General features: G+C 47.3%; 21 non-coding genes across 21 annotated transcripts; 7 read left to right on the top strand and 14 right to left on the bottom strand.

Annotated features, from left to right (window-relative positions):
* Positions 1–703: 703 nt before the first annotated feature.
* LOC148739117 (U1 spliceosomal RNA) lies at positions 704–867 on the bottom strand. Its single transcript, XR_015997888.1, has one exon. It is a non-coding gene; the product is annotated as a U1 spliceosomal RNA (small nuclear RNA).
* Positions 868–1,078: 211 nt separating this feature from the next.
* LOC148739118 (U2 spliceosomal RNA) lies at positions 1,079–1,270 on the bottom strand. The gene has a single exon (XR_015997690.1). It is a non-coding gene; the product is annotated as a U2 spliceosomal RNA (small nuclear RNA).
* A 469-nt stretch (positions 1,271–1,739) lies between these two features.
* LOC148739119 (5S ribosomal RNA) lies at positions 1,740–1,858 on the top strand. Its single transcript, XR_015998189.1, has one exon. It is a non-coding gene; the product is annotated as a 5S ribosomal RNA (ribosomal RNA).
* Positions 1,859–2,829: 971 nt separating this feature from the next.
* LOC148739120 (U1 spliceosomal RNA) lies at positions 2,830–2,993 on the bottom strand. Its single transcript, XR_015997889.1, has one exon. It is a non-coding gene; the product is annotated as a U1 spliceosomal RNA (small nuclear RNA).
* Positions 2,994–3,204: 211 nt separating this feature from the next.
* On the bottom strand, positions 3,205–3,396 carry LOC148739121 (U2 spliceosomal RNA). Its single transcript, XR_015997691.1, has one exon. It is a non-coding gene; the product is annotated as a U2 spliceosomal RNA (small nuclear RNA).
* Positions 3,397–3,865: 469 nt separating this feature from the next.
* On the top strand, positions 3,866–3,984 carry LOC148739122 (5S ribosomal RNA). The gene has a single exon (XR_015998190.1). It is a non-coding gene; the product is annotated as a 5S ribosomal RNA (ribosomal RNA).
* Positions 3,985–4,955: 971 nt separating this feature from the next.
* Positions 4,956–5,119, bottom strand: LOC148739123 (U1 spliceosomal RNA). Its single transcript, XR_015997890.1, has one exon. It is a non-coding gene; the product is annotated as a U1 spliceosomal RNA (small nuclear RNA).
* Positions 5,120–5,330: 211 nt separating this feature from the next.
* On the bottom strand, positions 5,331–5,522 carry LOC148739124 (U2 spliceosomal RNA). The gene has a single exon (XR_015997692.1). It is a non-coding gene; the product is annotated as a U2 spliceosomal RNA (small nuclear RNA).
* A 469-nt stretch (positions 5,523–5,991) lies between these two features.
* Positions 5,992–6,110, top strand: LOC148739125 (5S ribosomal RNA). The gene has a single exon (XR_015998191.1). It is a non-coding gene; the product is annotated as a 5S ribosomal RNA (ribosomal RNA).
* Positions 6,111–7,081: 971 nt separating this feature from the next.
* On the bottom strand, positions 7,082–7,245 carry LOC148739126 (U1 spliceosomal RNA). Its single transcript, XR_015997891.1, has one exon. It is a non-coding gene; the product is annotated as a U1 spliceosomal RNA (small nuclear RNA).
* Positions 7,246–7,456: 211 nt separating this feature from the next.
* LOC148739127 (U2 spliceosomal RNA) lies at positions 7,457–7,648 on the bottom strand. Its single transcript, XR_015997693.1, has one exon. It is a non-coding gene; the product is annotated as a U2 spliceosomal RNA (small nuclear RNA).
* A 469-nt stretch (positions 7,649–8,117) lies between these two features.
* On the top strand, positions 8,118–8,236 carry LOC148739128 (5S ribosomal RNA). The gene has a single exon (XR_015998192.1). It is a non-coding gene; the product is annotated as a 5S ribosomal RNA (ribosomal RNA).
* Positions 8,237–9,207: 971 nt separating this feature from the next.
* On the bottom strand, positions 9,208–9,371 carry LOC148739129 (U1 spliceosomal RNA). Its single transcript, XR_015997892.1, has one exon. It is a non-coding gene; the product is annotated as a U1 spliceosomal RNA (small nuclear RNA).
* A 211-nt stretch (positions 9,372–9,582) lies between these two features.
* LOC148739130 (U2 spliceosomal RNA) lies at positions 9,583–9,774 on the bottom strand. Its single transcript, XR_015997695.1, has one exon. It is a non-coding gene; the product is annotated as a U2 spliceosomal RNA (small nuclear RNA).
* Positions 9,775–10,243: 469 nt separating this feature from the next.
* LOC148739131 (5S ribosomal RNA) lies at positions 10,244–10,362 on the top strand. Its single transcript, XR_015998193.1, has one exon. It is a non-coding gene; the product is annotated as a 5S ribosomal RNA (ribosomal RNA).
* Positions 10,363–11,333: 971 nt separating this feature from the next.
* LOC148739132 (U1 spliceosomal RNA) lies at positions 11,334–11,497 on the bottom strand. The gene has a single exon (XR_015997893.1). It is a non-coding gene; the product is annotated as a U1 spliceosomal RNA (small nuclear RNA).
* Positions 11,498–11,708: 211 nt separating this feature from the next.
* LOC148739133 (U2 spliceosomal RNA) lies at positions 11,709–11,900 on the bottom strand. The gene has a single exon (XR_015997696.1). It is a non-coding gene; the product is annotated as a U2 spliceosomal RNA (small nuclear RNA).
* A 469-nt stretch (positions 11,901–12,369) lies between these two features.
* On the top strand, positions 12,370–12,488 carry LOC148739134 (5S ribosomal RNA). Its single transcript, XR_015998195.1, has one exon. It is a non-coding gene; the product is annotated as a 5S ribosomal RNA (ribosomal RNA).
* A 971-nt stretch (positions 12,489–13,459) lies between these two features.
* Positions 13,460–13,623, bottom strand: LOC148739135 (U1 spliceosomal RNA). Its single transcript, XR_015997895.1, has one exon. It is a non-coding gene; the product is annotated as a U1 spliceosomal RNA (small nuclear RNA).
* A 211-nt stretch (positions 13,624–13,834) lies between these two features.
* Positions 13,835–14,026, bottom strand: LOC148739136 (U2 spliceosomal RNA). The gene has a single exon (XR_015997697.1). It is a non-coding gene; the product is annotated as a U2 spliceosomal RNA (small nuclear RNA).
* Positions 14,027–14,495: 469 nt separating this feature from the next.
* LOC148739137 (5S ribosomal RNA) lies at positions 14,496–14,614 on the top strand. Its single transcript, XR_015998196.1, has one exon. It is a non-coding gene; the product is annotated as a 5S ribosomal RNA (ribosomal RNA).
* Positions 14,615–14,835: the final 221 nt, after the last annotated feature.

The raw sequence follows: 14,835 nt of genomic DNA on the forward strand, positions 1-14,835 counted from the left end.
CACGCTCCCACGAATCACAAATAGGAAAACACGCACAGATTTACAGCACTTTCAAGGCCTCAAGACATGTCAAAACATTCCCACGATTAATAGAGGCGGATGGATTCAAAGTGACTGAAACGAAGCGAAGCGGCAACAGGTTCCACATTTTTACTTACTCGTCTGCCTCTTTGTTTGCTCGCTCGCTGGAACGAACGTTCCCTCCTCTCGCTCGCTCGCAATAAGAAATACATGACAACAAAACCTCGCCTGCCACAGGTATGGTTGACAATGTACTCACGTTTCTAAAACAAATGCTTTTCTTGCCCATGTATCGTTCGTTCTTTGCTTAGTCCATCCGTCGGTTAGTTAGTCAGTCACTCCTCCGCTTGGTTTCCTCTCCTTTTCTTTCGCAAACAAACGAACAAAATAATGCAGAAAGCACACACATCTATCTACAACAGCTCTACTCACATCCTCACAAAAACTCACCTTCATTTACAATCACTTCTATTCCTCCAAATCTCTCTGCCAACACGCAGGCCACTTCTGTCTGTCTCTCTTTCTTTCCATGGCTTTTTGCTTTCTTTTTCCCTTGCTGCTCTTCTTCTCTCTTCATTCCAGTTCCAGTTCCAGTTCACCCTGTTTAACGGTCAACTCCAAAATCAAGATCAATTCATTAGTCAGTCAGGGGTTAAGGGCAAGATATTTTACATCAGCTTTTCGGGGACGAGCGCGAACGCAGGTCCCCACTACCAGAAATTATACGCTCGAGTTACCCACATTTGGGGTAATCGCAAGGGTCAACCCAGTCCAAGTGCAATGAAAGGGCCTCGCCTTGAGAGGACTGCCTCCTTGATCACAGTACCTCCCGCGTCAGGTAAGTATGCCTGAAAGGCATACGCTTGCCGTGGTAAAACTCTCCCTCACCTATGTCCTTGTGGTACTGCTTTGCACGCTTCAAATCAGCCAGTGTCAGTTGCCGCCTTGGCCCGTCATGTCTTTTTCCGCCTTCCCTTTGGAGCTGCAGGGCTCCTGTGCACAGAAGAGAATGCTATAGTCATTATTTTTCCTTTCATTAAATGTGTCTTCCCCAAAAGGGAAGTGGGCCACACTCGGAGGTAGTGCTATACCGAGGCAACCCGTGGCTGGGACGAGGCAAGCCTCTTTTCCACAGCCCAGTTCCAAAAATCAGTTTAATATATGAGCTACTCAATGAGCAGCGTATCAGATATTAAGCTGATAAGAACAGATACTACACTTGATCTTAGCCAAAAGGCCGAGAAGCGATACCCACCAATACCCTCAATCAAGGGGGTGGTAGAGGGATCCTTCCCACAGTATATGGTGGATAGTAGCAGGTAGCCCCCAGAAGCCCTTGCGAGTCCCAAAAACGGACCCAGTGGCTCATCGGTTGGTAATCTTCTCATTGTAACTTTAAGACGCCAGCCACATACACTTAACTAACAAGATGGTGTTCTTTAGAATATTTACCAAACTTGATTTATCTCTATACTCCCCCCCCCCACCCCACCCCCAGTGAGATATATTGCCTCAAATGGACGCTTCTCAAGATGTGCGCGGGCTCTAGGAGATGACGTTTGGCTTAGGGTCTAGGCTACCAAATTTAGGGTTAGGGTAACGATTTTGGGGTTAGGGTTAGGGTAACGATGTTGGGGTTTAGGGTTAGAGTAACCAAATTAGGGCTAGTACAGATCAAACATAACCGATAACCAGCCAAATTTCAGCTGTTTTCCCTTGTCTACGACCATACCACAGGGAAAGCACCGGTTCTCGTCCGATCACCGAAGTTAAGCCCTGTCGGGCGGGGTTAGTACTTGGATGGGTGACCGCCTGGGAATACCCCGTGTTGTAGGCTTCATTTTTTCCTTTGCTTACTCTCTCAACGTTTTATCCGGGTAAACCGCTTCCGATACTCACGGCGTCCCGTAGACGAGTGAGGAGTAAAAGAAAAACTAACATAACAGGGAGGAGAGAAATCATTTTGCCACAACTTGCCGAGCTTGTGGCCAAAATCATTTCCCAATGCAAGAGAGCGAGCAAACGAAGGAGCGATGGCGCGCGCTCGAGATCTCAACACATTGTTGTGACAAATTCCACATTTGTACGTGACATCGAATCATTCGCACGCTCCCACGAATCACAAATAGGAAAACACGCACACTTTTACAGCACTTTCAAGGCCTCAAGACATGTCAAAACATTCCCACGATTAATAGAGGCGGATGGATTCAAAGTGACTGAAACGAAGCGAAGCGGCAACAGGTTCCACATTTTTACTTACTCGTCTGCCTCTTTGTTTGCTCGCTCGCTGGAACGAACGTTCCCTCCTCTCGCTCGCTCGCAATAAGAAATACATGACAACAAAACCTCGCCTGCCACAGGTATGGTTGACAATGTACTCACGTTTCTAAAACAAATGCTTTTCTTGCCCATGTATCGTTCGTTCTTTGCTTAGTCCATCCGTCGGTTAGTTAGTCAGTCACTCCTCCGCTTGGTTTCCTCTCCTTTTCTTTCGCAAACAAACGAACAAAATAATGCAGAAAGCACACACATCTATCTACAACAGCTCTACTCACATCCTCACAAAAACTCACCTTCATTTACAATCACTTCTATTCCTCCAAATCTCTCTGCCAACACGCAGGCCACTTCTGTCTGTCTCTCTTTCTTTCCATGGCTTTTTGCTTTCTTTTTCCCTTGCTGCTCTTCTTCTCTCTTCATTCCAGTTCCAGTTCCAGTTCACCCTGTTTAACGGTCAACTCCAAAATCAAGATCAATTCATTAGTCAGTCAGGGGTTAAGGGCAAGATATTTTACATCAGCTTTTCGGGGACGAGCGCGAACGCAGGTCCCCACTACCAGAAATTATACGCTCGAGTTACCCACATTTGGGGTAATCGCAAGGGTCAACCCAGTCCAAGTGCAATGAAAGGGCCTCGCCTTGAGAGGACTGCCTCCTTGATCACAGTACCTCCCGCGTCAGGTAAGTATGCCTGAAAGGCATACGCTTGCCGTGGTAAAACTCTCCCTCACCTATGTCCTTGTGGTACTGCTTTGCACGCTTCAAATCAGCCAGTGTCAGTTGCCGCCTTGGCCCGTCATGTCTTTTTCCGCCTTCCCTTTGGAGCTGCAGGGCTCCTGTGCACAGAAGAGAATGCTATATTCATTATTTTTCCTTTCATTAAATGTGTCTTCCCCAAAAGGGAAGTGGGCCACACTCGGAGGTAGTGCTATACCGAGGCAACCCGTGGCTGGGACGAGGCAAGCCTCTTTTCCACAGCCCAGTTCCAAAAATCAGTTTAATATATGAGCTACTCAATGAGCAGCGTATCAGATATTAAGCTGATAAGAACAGATACTACACTTGATCTTAGCCAAAAGGCCGAGAAGCGATACCCACCAATACCCTCAATCAAGGGGGTGGTAGAGGGATCCTTCCCACAGTATATGGTGGATAGTAGCAGGTAGCCCCCAGAAGCCCTTGCGAGTCCCAAAAACGGACCCAGTGGCTCATCGGTTGGTAATCTTCTCATTGTAACTTTAAGACGCCAGCCACATACACTTAACTAACAAGATGGTGTTCTTTAGAATATTTACCAAACTTGATTTATCTCTATACTCCCCCCCCCCACCCCACCCCCAGTGAGATATATTGCCTCAAATGGACGCTTCTCAAGATGTGCGCGGGCTCTAGGAGATGACGTTTGGCTTAGGGTCTAGGCTACCAAATTTAGGGTTAGGGTAACGATTTTGGGGTTAGGGTTAGGGTAACGATGTTGGGGTTTAGGGTTAGAGTAACCAAATTAGGGCTAGTACAGATCAAACATAACCGATAACCAGCCAAATTTCAGCTGTTTTCCCTTGTCTACGACCATACCACAGGGAAAGCACCGGTTCTCGTCCGATCACCGAAGTTAAGCCCTGTCGGGCGGGGTTAGTACTTGGATGGGTGACCGCCTGGGAATACCCCGTGTTGTAGGCTTCATTTTTTCCTTTGCTTACTCTCTCAACGTTTTATCCGGGTAAACCGCTTCCGATACTCACGGCGTCCCGTAGACGAGTGAGGAGTAAAAGAAAAACTAACATAACAGGGAGGAGAGAAATCATTTTGCCACAACTTGCCGAGCTTGTGGCCAAAATCATTTCCCAATGCAAGAGAGCGAGCAAACGAAGGAGCGATGGCGCGCGCTCGAGATCTCAACACATTGTTGTGACAAATTCCACATTTGTACGTGACATCGAATCATTCGCACGCTCCCACGAATCACAAATAGGAAAACACGCACACTTTTACAGCACTTTCAAGGCCTCAAGACATGTCAAAACATTCCCACGATTAATAGAGGCGGATGGATTCAAAGTGACTGAAACGAAGCGAAGCGGCAACAGGTTCCACATTTTTACTTACTCGTCTGCCTCTTTGTTTGCTCGCTCGCTGGAACGAACGTTCCCTCCTCTCGCTCGCTCGCAATAAGAAATACATGACAACAAAACCTCGCCTGCCACAGGTATGGTTGACAATGTACTCACGTTTCTAAAACAAATGCTTTTCTTGCCCATGTATCGTTCGTTCTTTGCTTAGTCCATCCGTCGGTTAGTTAGTCAGTCACTCCTCCGCTTGGTTTCCTCTCCTTTTCTTTCGCAAACAAACGAACAAAATAATGCAGAAAGCACACACATCTATCTACAACAGCTCTACTCACATCCTCACAAAAACTCACCTTCATTTACAATCACTTCTATTCCTCCAAATCTCTCTGCCAACACGCAGGCCACTTCTGTCTGTCTCTCTTTCTTTCCATGGCTTTTTGCTTTCTTTTTCCCTTGCTGCTCTTCTTCTCTCTTCATTCCAGTTCCAGTTCCAGTTCACCCTGTTTAACGGTCAACTCCAAAATCAAGATCAATTCATTAGTCAGTCAGGGGTTAAGGGCAAGATATTTTACATCAGCTTTTCGGGGACGAGCGCGAACGCAGGTCCCCACTACCAGAAATTATACGCTCGAGTTACCCACATTTGGGGTAATCGCAAGGGTCAACCCAGTCCAAGTGCAATGAAAGGGCCTCGCCTTGAGAGGACTGCCTCCTTGATCACAGTACCTCCCGCGTCAGGTAAGTATGCCTGAAAGGCATACGCTTGCCGTGGTAAAACTCTCCCTCACCTATGTCCTTGTGGTACTGCTTTGCACGCTTCAAATCAGCCAGTGTCAGTTGCCGCCTTGGCCCGTCATGTCTTTTTCCGCCTTCCCTTTGGAGCTGCAGGGCTCCTGTGCACAGAAGAGAATGCTATAGTCATTATTTTTCCTTTCATTAAATGTGTCTTCCCCAAAAGGGAAGTGGGCCACACTCGGAGGTAGTGCTATACCGAGGCAACCCGTGGCTGGGACGAGGCAAGCCTCTTTTCCACAGCCCAGTTCCAAAAATCAGTTTAATATATGAGCTACTCAATGAGCAGCGTATCAGATATTAAGCTGATAAGAACAGATACTACACTTGATCTTAGCCAAAAGGCCGAGAAGCGATACCCACCAATACCCTCAATCAAGGGGGTGGTAGAGGGATCCTTCCCACAGTATATGGTGGATAGTAGCAGGTAGCCCCCAGAAGCCCTTGCGAGTCCCAAAAACGGACCCAGTGGCTCATCGGTTGGTAATCTTCTCATTGTAACTTTAAGACGCCAGCCACATACACTTAACTAACAAGATGGTGTTCTTTAGAATATTTACCAAACTTGATTTATCTCTATACTCCCCCCCCCCACCCCACCCCCAGTGAGATATATTGCCTCAAATGGACGCTTCTCAAGATGTGCGCGGGCTCTAGGAGATGACGTTTGGCTTAGGGTCTAGGCTACCAAATTTAGGGTTAGGGTAACGATTTTGGGGTTAGGGTTAGGGTAACGATGTTGGGGTTTAGGGTTAGAGTAACCAAATTAGGGCTAGTACAGATCAAACATAACCGATAACCAGCCAAATTTCAGCTGTTTTCCCTTGTCTACGACCATACCACAGGGAAAGCACCGGTTCTCGTCCGATCACCGAAGTTAAGCCCTGTCGGGCGGGGTTAGTACTTGGATGGGTGACCGCCTGGGAATACCCCGTGTTGTAGGCTTCATTTTTTCCTTTGCTTACTCTCTCAACGTTTTATCCGGGTAAACCGCTTCCGATACTCACGGCGTCCCGTAGACGAGTGAGGAGTAAAAGAAAAACTAACATAACAGGGAGGAGAGAAATCATTTTGCCACAACTTGCCGAGCTTGTGGCCAAAATCATTTCCCAATGCAAGAGAGCGAGCAAACGAAGGAGCGATGGCGCGCGCTCGAGATCTCAACACATTGTTGTGACAAATTCCACATTTGTACGTGACATCGAATCATTCGCACGCTCCCACGAATCACAAATAGGAAAACACGCACACTTTTACAGCACTTTCAAGGCCTCAAGACATGTCAAAACATTCCCACGATTAATAGAGGCGGATGGATTCAAAGTGACTGAAACGAAGCGAAGCGGCAACAGGTTCCACATTTTTACTTACTCGTCTGCCTCTTTGTTTGCTCGCTCGCTGGAACGAACGTTCCCTCCTCTCGCTCGCTCGCAATAAGAAATACATGACAACAAAACCTCGCCTGCCACAGGTATGGTTGACAATGTACTCACGTTTCTAAAACAAATGCTTTTCTTGCCCATGTATCGTTCGTTCTTTGCTTAGTCCATCCGTCGGTTAGTTAGTCAGTCACTCCTCCGCTTGGTTTCCTCTCCTTTTCTTTCGCAAACAAACGAACAAAATAATGCAGAAAGCACACACATCTATCTACAACAGCTCTACTCACATCCTCACAAAAACTCACCTTCATTTACAATCACTTCTATTCCTCCAAATCTCTCTGCCAACACGCAGGCCACTTCTGTCTGTCTCTCTTTCTTTCCATGGCTTTTTGCTTTCTTTTTCCCTTGCTGCTCTTCTTCTCTCTTCATTCCAGTTCCAGTTCCAGTTCACCCTGTTTAACGGTCAACTCCAAAATCAAGATCAATTCATTAGTCAGTCAGGGGTTAAGGGCAAGATATTTTACATCAGCTTTTCGGGGACGAGCGCGAACGCAGGTCCCCACTACCAGAAATTATACGCTCGAGTTACCCACATTTGGGGTAATCGCAAGGGTCAACCCAGTCCAAGTGCAATGAAAGGGCCTCGCCTTGAGAGGACTGCCTCCTTGATCACAGTACCTCCCGCGTCAGGTAAGTATGCCTGAAAGGCATACGCTTGCCGTGGTAAAACTCTCCCTCACCTATGTCCTTGTGGTACTGCTTTGCACGCTTCAAATCAGCCAGTGTCAGTTGCCGCCTTGGCCCGTCATGTCTTTTTCCGCCTTCCCTTTGGAGCTGCAGGGCTCCTGTGCACAGAAGAGAATGCTATAGTCATTATTTTTCCTTTCATTAAATGTGTCTTCCCCAAAAGGGAAGTGGGCCACACTCGGAGGTAGTGCTATACCGAGGCAACCCGTGGCTGGGACGAGGCAAGCCTCTTTTCCACAGCCCAGTTCCAAAAATCAGTTTAATATATGAGCTACTCAATGAGCAGCGTATCAGATATTAAGCTGATAAGAACAGATACTACACTTGATCTTAGCCAAAAGGCCGAGAAGCGATACCCACCAATACCCTCAATCAAGGGGGTGGTAGAGGGATCCTTCCCACAGTATATGGTGGATAGTAGCAGGTAGCCCCCAGAAGCCCTTGCGAGTCCCAAAAACGGACCCAGTGGCTCATCGGTTGGTAATCTTCTCATTGTAACTTTAAGACGCCAGCCACATACACTTAACTAACAAGATGGTGTTCTTTAGAATATTTACCAAACTTGATTTATCTCTATACTCCCCCCCCCCACCCCACCCCCAGTGAGATATATTGCCTCAAATGGACGCTTCTCAAGATGTGCGCGGGCTCTAGGAGATGACGTTTGGCTTAGGGTCTAGGCTACCAAATTTAGGGTTAGGGTAACGATTTTGGGGTTAGGGTTAGGGTAACGATGTTGGGGTTTAGGGTTAGAGTAACCAAATTAGGGCTAGTACAGATCAAACATAACCGATAACCAGCCAAATTTCAGCTGTTTTCCCTTGTCTACGACCATACCACAGGGAAAGCACCGGTTCTCGTCCGATCACCGAAGTTAAGCCCTGTCGGGCGGGGTTAGTACTTGGATGGGTGACCGCCTGGGAATACCCCGTGTTGTAGGCTTCATTTTTTCCTTTGCTTACTCTCTCAACGTTTTATCCGGGTAAACCGCTTCCGATACTCACGGCGTCCCGTAGACGAGTGAGGAGTAAAAGAAAAACTAACATAACAGGGAGGAGAGAAATCATTTTGCCACAACTTGCCGAGCTTGTGGCCAAAATCATTTCCCAATGCAAGAGAGCGAGCAAACGAAGGAGCGATGGCGCGCGCTCGAGATCTCAACACATTGTTGTGACAAATTCCACATTTGTACGTGACATCGAATCATTCGCACGCTCCCACGAATCACAAATAGGAAAACACGCACACTTTTACAGCACTTTCAAGGCCTCAAGACATGTCAAAACATTCCCACGATTAATAGAGGCGGATGGATTCAAAGTGACTGAAACGAAGCGAAGCGGCAACAGGTTCCACATTTTTACTTACTCGTCTGCCTCTTTGTTTGCTCGCTCGCTGGAACGAACGTTCCCTCCTCTCGCTCGCTCGCAATAAGAAATACATGACAACAAAACCTCGCCTGCCACAGGTATGGTTGACAATGTACTCACGTTTCTAAAACAAATGCTTTTCTTGCCCATGTATCGTTCGTTCTTTGCTTAGTCCATCCGTCGGTTAGTTAGTCAGTCACTCCTCCGCTTGGTTTCCTCTCCTTTTCTTTCGCAAACAAACGAACAAAATAATGCAGAAAGCACACACATCTATCTACAACAGCTCTACTCACATCCTCACAAAAACTCACCTTCATTTACAATCACTTCTATTCCTCCAAATCTCTCTGCCAACACGCAGGCCACTTCTGTCTGTCTCTCTTTCTTTCCATGGCTTTTTGCTTTCTTTTTCCCTTGCTGCTCTTCTTCTCTCTTCATTCCAGTTCCAGTTCCAGTTCACCCTGTTTAACGGTCAACTCCAAAATCAAGATCAATTCATTAGTCAGTCAGGGGTTAAGGGCAAGATATTTTACATCAGCTTTTCGGGGACGAGCGCGAACGCAGGTCCCCACTACCAGAAATTATACGCTCGAGTTACCCACATTTGGGGTAATCGCAAGGGTCAACCCAGTCCAAGTGCAATGAAAGGGCCTCGCCTTGAGAGGACTGCCTCCTTGATCACAGTACCTCCCGCGTCAGGTAAGTATGCCTGAAAGGCATACGCTTGCCGTGGTAAAACTCTCCCTCACCTATGTCCTTGTGGTACTGCTTTGCACGCTTCAAATCAGCCAGTGTCAGTTGCCGCCTTGGCCCGTCATGTCTTTTTCCGCCTTCCCTTTGGAGCTGCAGGGCTCCTGTGCACAGAAGAGAATGCTATAGTCATTATTTTTCCTTTCATTAAATGTGTCTTCCCCAAAAGGGAAGTGGGCCACACTCGGAGGTAGTGCTATACCGAGGCAACCCGTGGCTGGGACGAGGCAAGCCTCTTTTCCACAGCCCAGTTCCAAAAATCAGTTTAATATATGAGCTACTCAATGAGCAGCGTATCAGATATTAAGCTGATAAGAACAGATACTACACTTGATCTTAGCCAAAAGGCCGAGAAGCGATACCCACCAATACCCTCAATCAAGGGGGTGGTAGAGGGATCCTTCCCACAGTATATGGTGGATAGTAGCAGGTAGCCCCCAGAAGCCCTTGCGAGTCCCAAAAACGGACCCAGTGGCTCATCGGTTGGTAATCTTCTCATTGTAACTTTAAGACGCCAGCCACATACACTTAACTAACAAGATGGTGTTCTTTAGAATATTTACCAAACTTGATTTATCTCTATACTCCCCCCCCCCACCCCACCCCCAGTGAGATATATTGCCTCAAATGGACGCTTCTCAAGATGTGCGCGGGCTCTAGGAGATGACGTTTGGCTTAGGGTCTAGGCTACCAAATTTAGGGTTAGGGTAACGATTTTGGGGTTAGGGTTAGGGTAACGATGTTGGGGTTTAGGGTTAGAGTAACCAAATTAGGGCTAGTACAGATCAAACATAACCGATAACCAGCCAAATTTCAGCTGTTTTCCCTTGTCTACGACCATACCACAGGGAAAGCACCGGTTCTCGTCCGATCACCGAAGTTAAGCCCTGTCGGGCGGGGTTAGTACTTGGATGGGTGACCGCCTGGGAATACCCCGTGTTGTAGGCTTCATTTTTTCCTTTGCTTACTCTCTCAACGTTTTATCCGGGTAAACCGCTTCCGATACTCACGGCGTCCCGTAGACGAGTGAGGAGTAAAAGAAAAACTAACATAACAGGGAGGAGAGAAATCATTTTGCCACAACTTGCCGAGCTTGTGGCCAAAATCATTTCCCAATGCAAGAGAGCGAGCAAACGAAGGAGCGATGGCGCGCGCTCGAGATCTCAACACATTGTTGTGACAAATTCCACATTTGTACGTGACATCGAATCATTCGCACGCTCCCACGAATCACAAATAGGAAAACACGCACACTTTTACAGCACTTTCAAGGCCTCAAGACATGTCAAAACATTCCCACGATTAATAGAGGCGGATGGATTCAAAGTGACTGAAACGAAGCGAAGCGGCAACAGGTTCCACATTTTTACTTACTCGTCTGCCTCTTTGTTTGCTCGCTCGCTGGAACGAACGTTCCCTCCTCTCGCTCGCTCGCAATAAGAAATACATGACAACAAAACCTCGCCTGCCACAGGTATGGTTGACAATGTACTCACGTTTCTAAAACAAATGCTTTTCTTGCCCATGTATCGTTCGTTCTTTGCTTAGTCCATCCGTCGGTTAGTTAGTCAGTCACTCCTCCGCTTGGTTTCCTCTCCTTTTCTTTCGCAAACAAACGAACAAAATAATGCAGAAAGCACACACATCTATCTACAACAGCTCTACTCACATCCTCACAAAAACTCACCTTCATTTACAATCACTTCTATTCCTCCAAATCTCTCTGCCAACACGCAGGCCACTTCTGTCTGTCTCTCTTTCTTTCCATGGCTTTTTGCTTTCTTTTTCCCTTGCTGCTCTTCTTCTCTCTTCATTCCAGTTCCAGTTCCAGTTCACCCTGTTTAACGGTCAACTCCAAAATCAAGATCAATTCATTAGTCAGTCAGGGGTTAAGGGCAAGATATTTTACATCAGCTTTTCGGGGACGAGCGCGAACGCAGGTCCCCACTACCAGAAATTATACGCTCGAGTTACCCACATTTGGGGTAATCGCAAGGGTCAACCCAGTCCAAGTGCAATGAAAGGGCCTCGCCTTGAGAGGACTGCCTCCTTGATCACAGTACCTCCCGCGTCAGGTAAGTATGCCTGAAAGGCATACGCTTGCCGTGGTAAAACTCTCCCTCACCTATGTCCTTGTGGTACTGCTTTGCACGCTTCAAATCAGCCAGTGTCAGTTGCCGCCTTGGCCCGTCATGTCTTTTTCCGCCTTCCCTTTGGAGCTGCAGGGCTCCTGTGCACAGAAGAGAATGCTATAGTCATTATTTTTCCTTTCATTAAATGTGTCTTCCCCAAAAGGGAAGTGGGCCACACTCGGAGGTAGTGCTATACCGAGGCAACCCGTGGCTGGGACGAGGCAAGCCTCTTTTCCACAGCCCAGTTCCAAAAATCAGTTTAATATATGAGCTACTCAATGAGCAGCGTATCAGATATTAAGCTGATAAGAACAGATACTACACTTGATCTTAGCCAAAAGGCCGAGAAGCGATACCCACCAATACCCTCAATCAAGGGGGTGGTAGAGGGATCCTTCCCACAGTATATGGTGGATAGTAGCAGGTAGCCCCCAGAAGCCCTTGCGAGTCCCAAAAACGGACCCAGTGGCTCATCGGTTGGTAATCTTCTCATTGTAACTTTAAGACGCCAGCCACATACACTTAACTAACAAGATGGTGTTCTTTAGAATATTTACCAAACTTGATTTATCTCTATACTCCCCCCCCCCACCCCACCCCCAGTGAGATATATTGCCTCAAATGGACGCTTCTCAAGATGTGCGCGGGCTCTAGGAGATGACGTTTGGCTTAGGGTCTAGGCTACCAAATTTAGGGTTAGGGTAACGATTTTGGGGTTAGGGTTAGGGTAACGATGTTGGGGTTTAGGGTTAGAGTAACCAAATTAGGGCTAGTACAGATCAAACATAACCGATAACCAGCCAAATTTCAGCTGTTTTCCCTTGTCTACGACCATACCACAGGGAAAGCACCGGTTCTCGTCCGATCACCGAAGTTAAGCCCTGTCGGGCGGGGTTAGTACTTGGATGGGTGACCGCCTGGGAATACCCCGTGTTGTAGGCTTCATTTTTTCCTTTGCTTACTCTCTCAACGTTTTATCCGGGTAAACCGCTTCCGATACTCACGGCGTCCCGTAGACGAGTGAGGAGTAAAAGAAAAACTAACATAACAGGGAGGAGAGAAATCATTTTGCCACAACTTGCCGAGCTTGTGGCCAAAATCATTTCCCAATGCAAGAGAGCGAGCAAACGAAGGAGCGATGGCGCGCGCTCGAGATCTCAACACATTGTTGTGACAAATTCCACATTTGTACGTGACATCGAATCATTCGCACGCTCCCACGAATCACAAATAGGAAAACACGCACACTTTTACAGCACTTTCAAGGCCTCAAGACATGTCAAAACATTCCCACGATTAATAGAGGCGGATGGATTCAAAGTGACTGAAACGAAGCGAAGCGGCAACAGGTTCCACATTTTTACTTACTCGTCTGCCTCTTTGTTTGCTCGCTCGCTGGAACGAACGTTCCCTCCTCTCGCTCGCTCGCAATAAGAAATACATGACAACAAAACCTCGCCTGCCACAGGTATGGTTGACAATGTACTCACGTTTCTAAAACAAATGCTTTTCTTGCCCATGTATCGTTCGTTCTTTGCTTAGTCCATCCGTCGGTTAGTTAGTCAGTCACTCCTCCGCTTGGTTTCCTCTCCTTTTCTTTCGCAAACAAACGAACAAAATAATGCAGAAAGCACACACATCTATCTACAACAGCTCTACTCACATCCTCACAAAAACTCACCTTCATTTACAATCACTTCTATTCCTCCAAATCTCTCTGCCAACACGCAGGCCACTTCTGTCTGTCTCTCTTTCTTTCCATGGCTTTTTGCTTTCTTTTTCCCTTGCTGCTCTTCTTCTCTCTTCATTCCAGTTCCAGTTCCAGTTCACCCTGTTTAACGGTCAACTCCAAAATCAAGATCAATTCATTAGTCAGTCAGGGGTTAAGGGCAAGATATTTTACATCAGCTTTTCGGGGACGAGCGCGAACGCAGGTCCCCACTACCAGAAATTATACGCTCGAGTTACCCACATTTGGGGTAATCGCAAGGGTCAACCCAGTCCAAGTGCAATGAAAGGGCCTCGCCTTGAGAGGACTGCCTCCTTGATCACAGTACCTCCCGCGTCAGGTAAGTATGCCTGAAAGGCATACGCTTGCCGTGGTAAAACTCTCCCTCACCTATGTCCTTGTGGTACTGCTTTGCACGCTTCAAATCAGCCAGTGTCAGTTGCCGCCTTGGCCCGTCATGTCTTTTTCCGCCTTCCCTTTGGAGCTGCAGGGCTCCTGTGCACAGAAGAGAATGCTATAGTCATTATTTTTCCTTTCATTAAATGTGTCTTCCCCAAAAGGGAAGTGGGCCACACTCGGAGGTAGTGCTATACCGAGGCAACCCGTGGCTGGGACGAGGCAAGCCTCTTTTCCACAGCCCAGTTCCAAAAATCAGTTTAATATATGAGCTACTCAATGAGCAGCGTATCAGATATTAAGCTGATAAGAACAGATACTACACTTGATCTTAGCCAAAAGGCCGAGAAGCGATACCCACCAATACCCTCAATCAAGGGGGTGGTAGAGGGATCCTTCCCACAGTATATGGTGGATAGTAGCAGGTAGCCCCCAGAAGCCCTTGCGAGTCCCAAAAACGGACCCAGTGGCTCATCGGTTGGTAATCTTCTCATTGTAACTTTAAGACGCCAGCCACATACACTTAACTAACAAGATGGTGTTCTTTAGAATATTTACCAAACTTGATTTATCTCTATACTCCCCCCCCCCACCCCACCCCCAGTGAGATATATTGCCTCAAATGGACGCTTCTCAAGATGTGCGCGGGCTCTAGGAGATGACGTTTGGCTTAGGGTCTAGGCTACCAAATTTAGGGTTAGGGTAACGATTTTGGGGTTAGGGTTAGGGTAACGATGTTGGGGTTTAGGGTTAGAGTAACCAAATTAGGGCTAGTACAGATCAAACATAACCGATAACCAGCCAAATTTCAGCTGTTTTCCCTTGTCTACGACCATACCACAGGGAAAGCACCGGTTCTCGTCCGATCACCGAAGTTAAGCCCTGTCGGGCGGGGTTAGTACTTGGATGGGTGACCGCCTGGGAATACCCCGTGTTGTAGGCTTCATTTTTTCCTTTGCTTACTCTCTCAACGTTTTATCCGGGTAAACCGCTTCCGATACTCACGGCGTCCCGTAGACGAGTGAGGAGTAAAAGAAAAACTAACATAACAGGGAGGAGAGAAATCATTTTGCCACAACTTGCCGAGCTTGTGGCCAAAATCATTTCCCAATGCAAGAGAGCGAGCAAACGAAGGAGCGATGGCGCGCGCTCGAGATCTCAACA

The sequence above is a fragment of the Stylophora pistillata genome, chromosome 2 (genome assembly GCF_964205215.1).
Source record: "Stylophora pistillata chromosome 2, jaStyPist1.2, whole genome shotgun sequence".
Taxonomy (NCBI): domain Eukaryota; kingdom Metazoa; phylum Cnidaria; class Anthozoa; order Scleractinia; family Pocilloporidae; genus Stylophora; species Stylophora pistillata.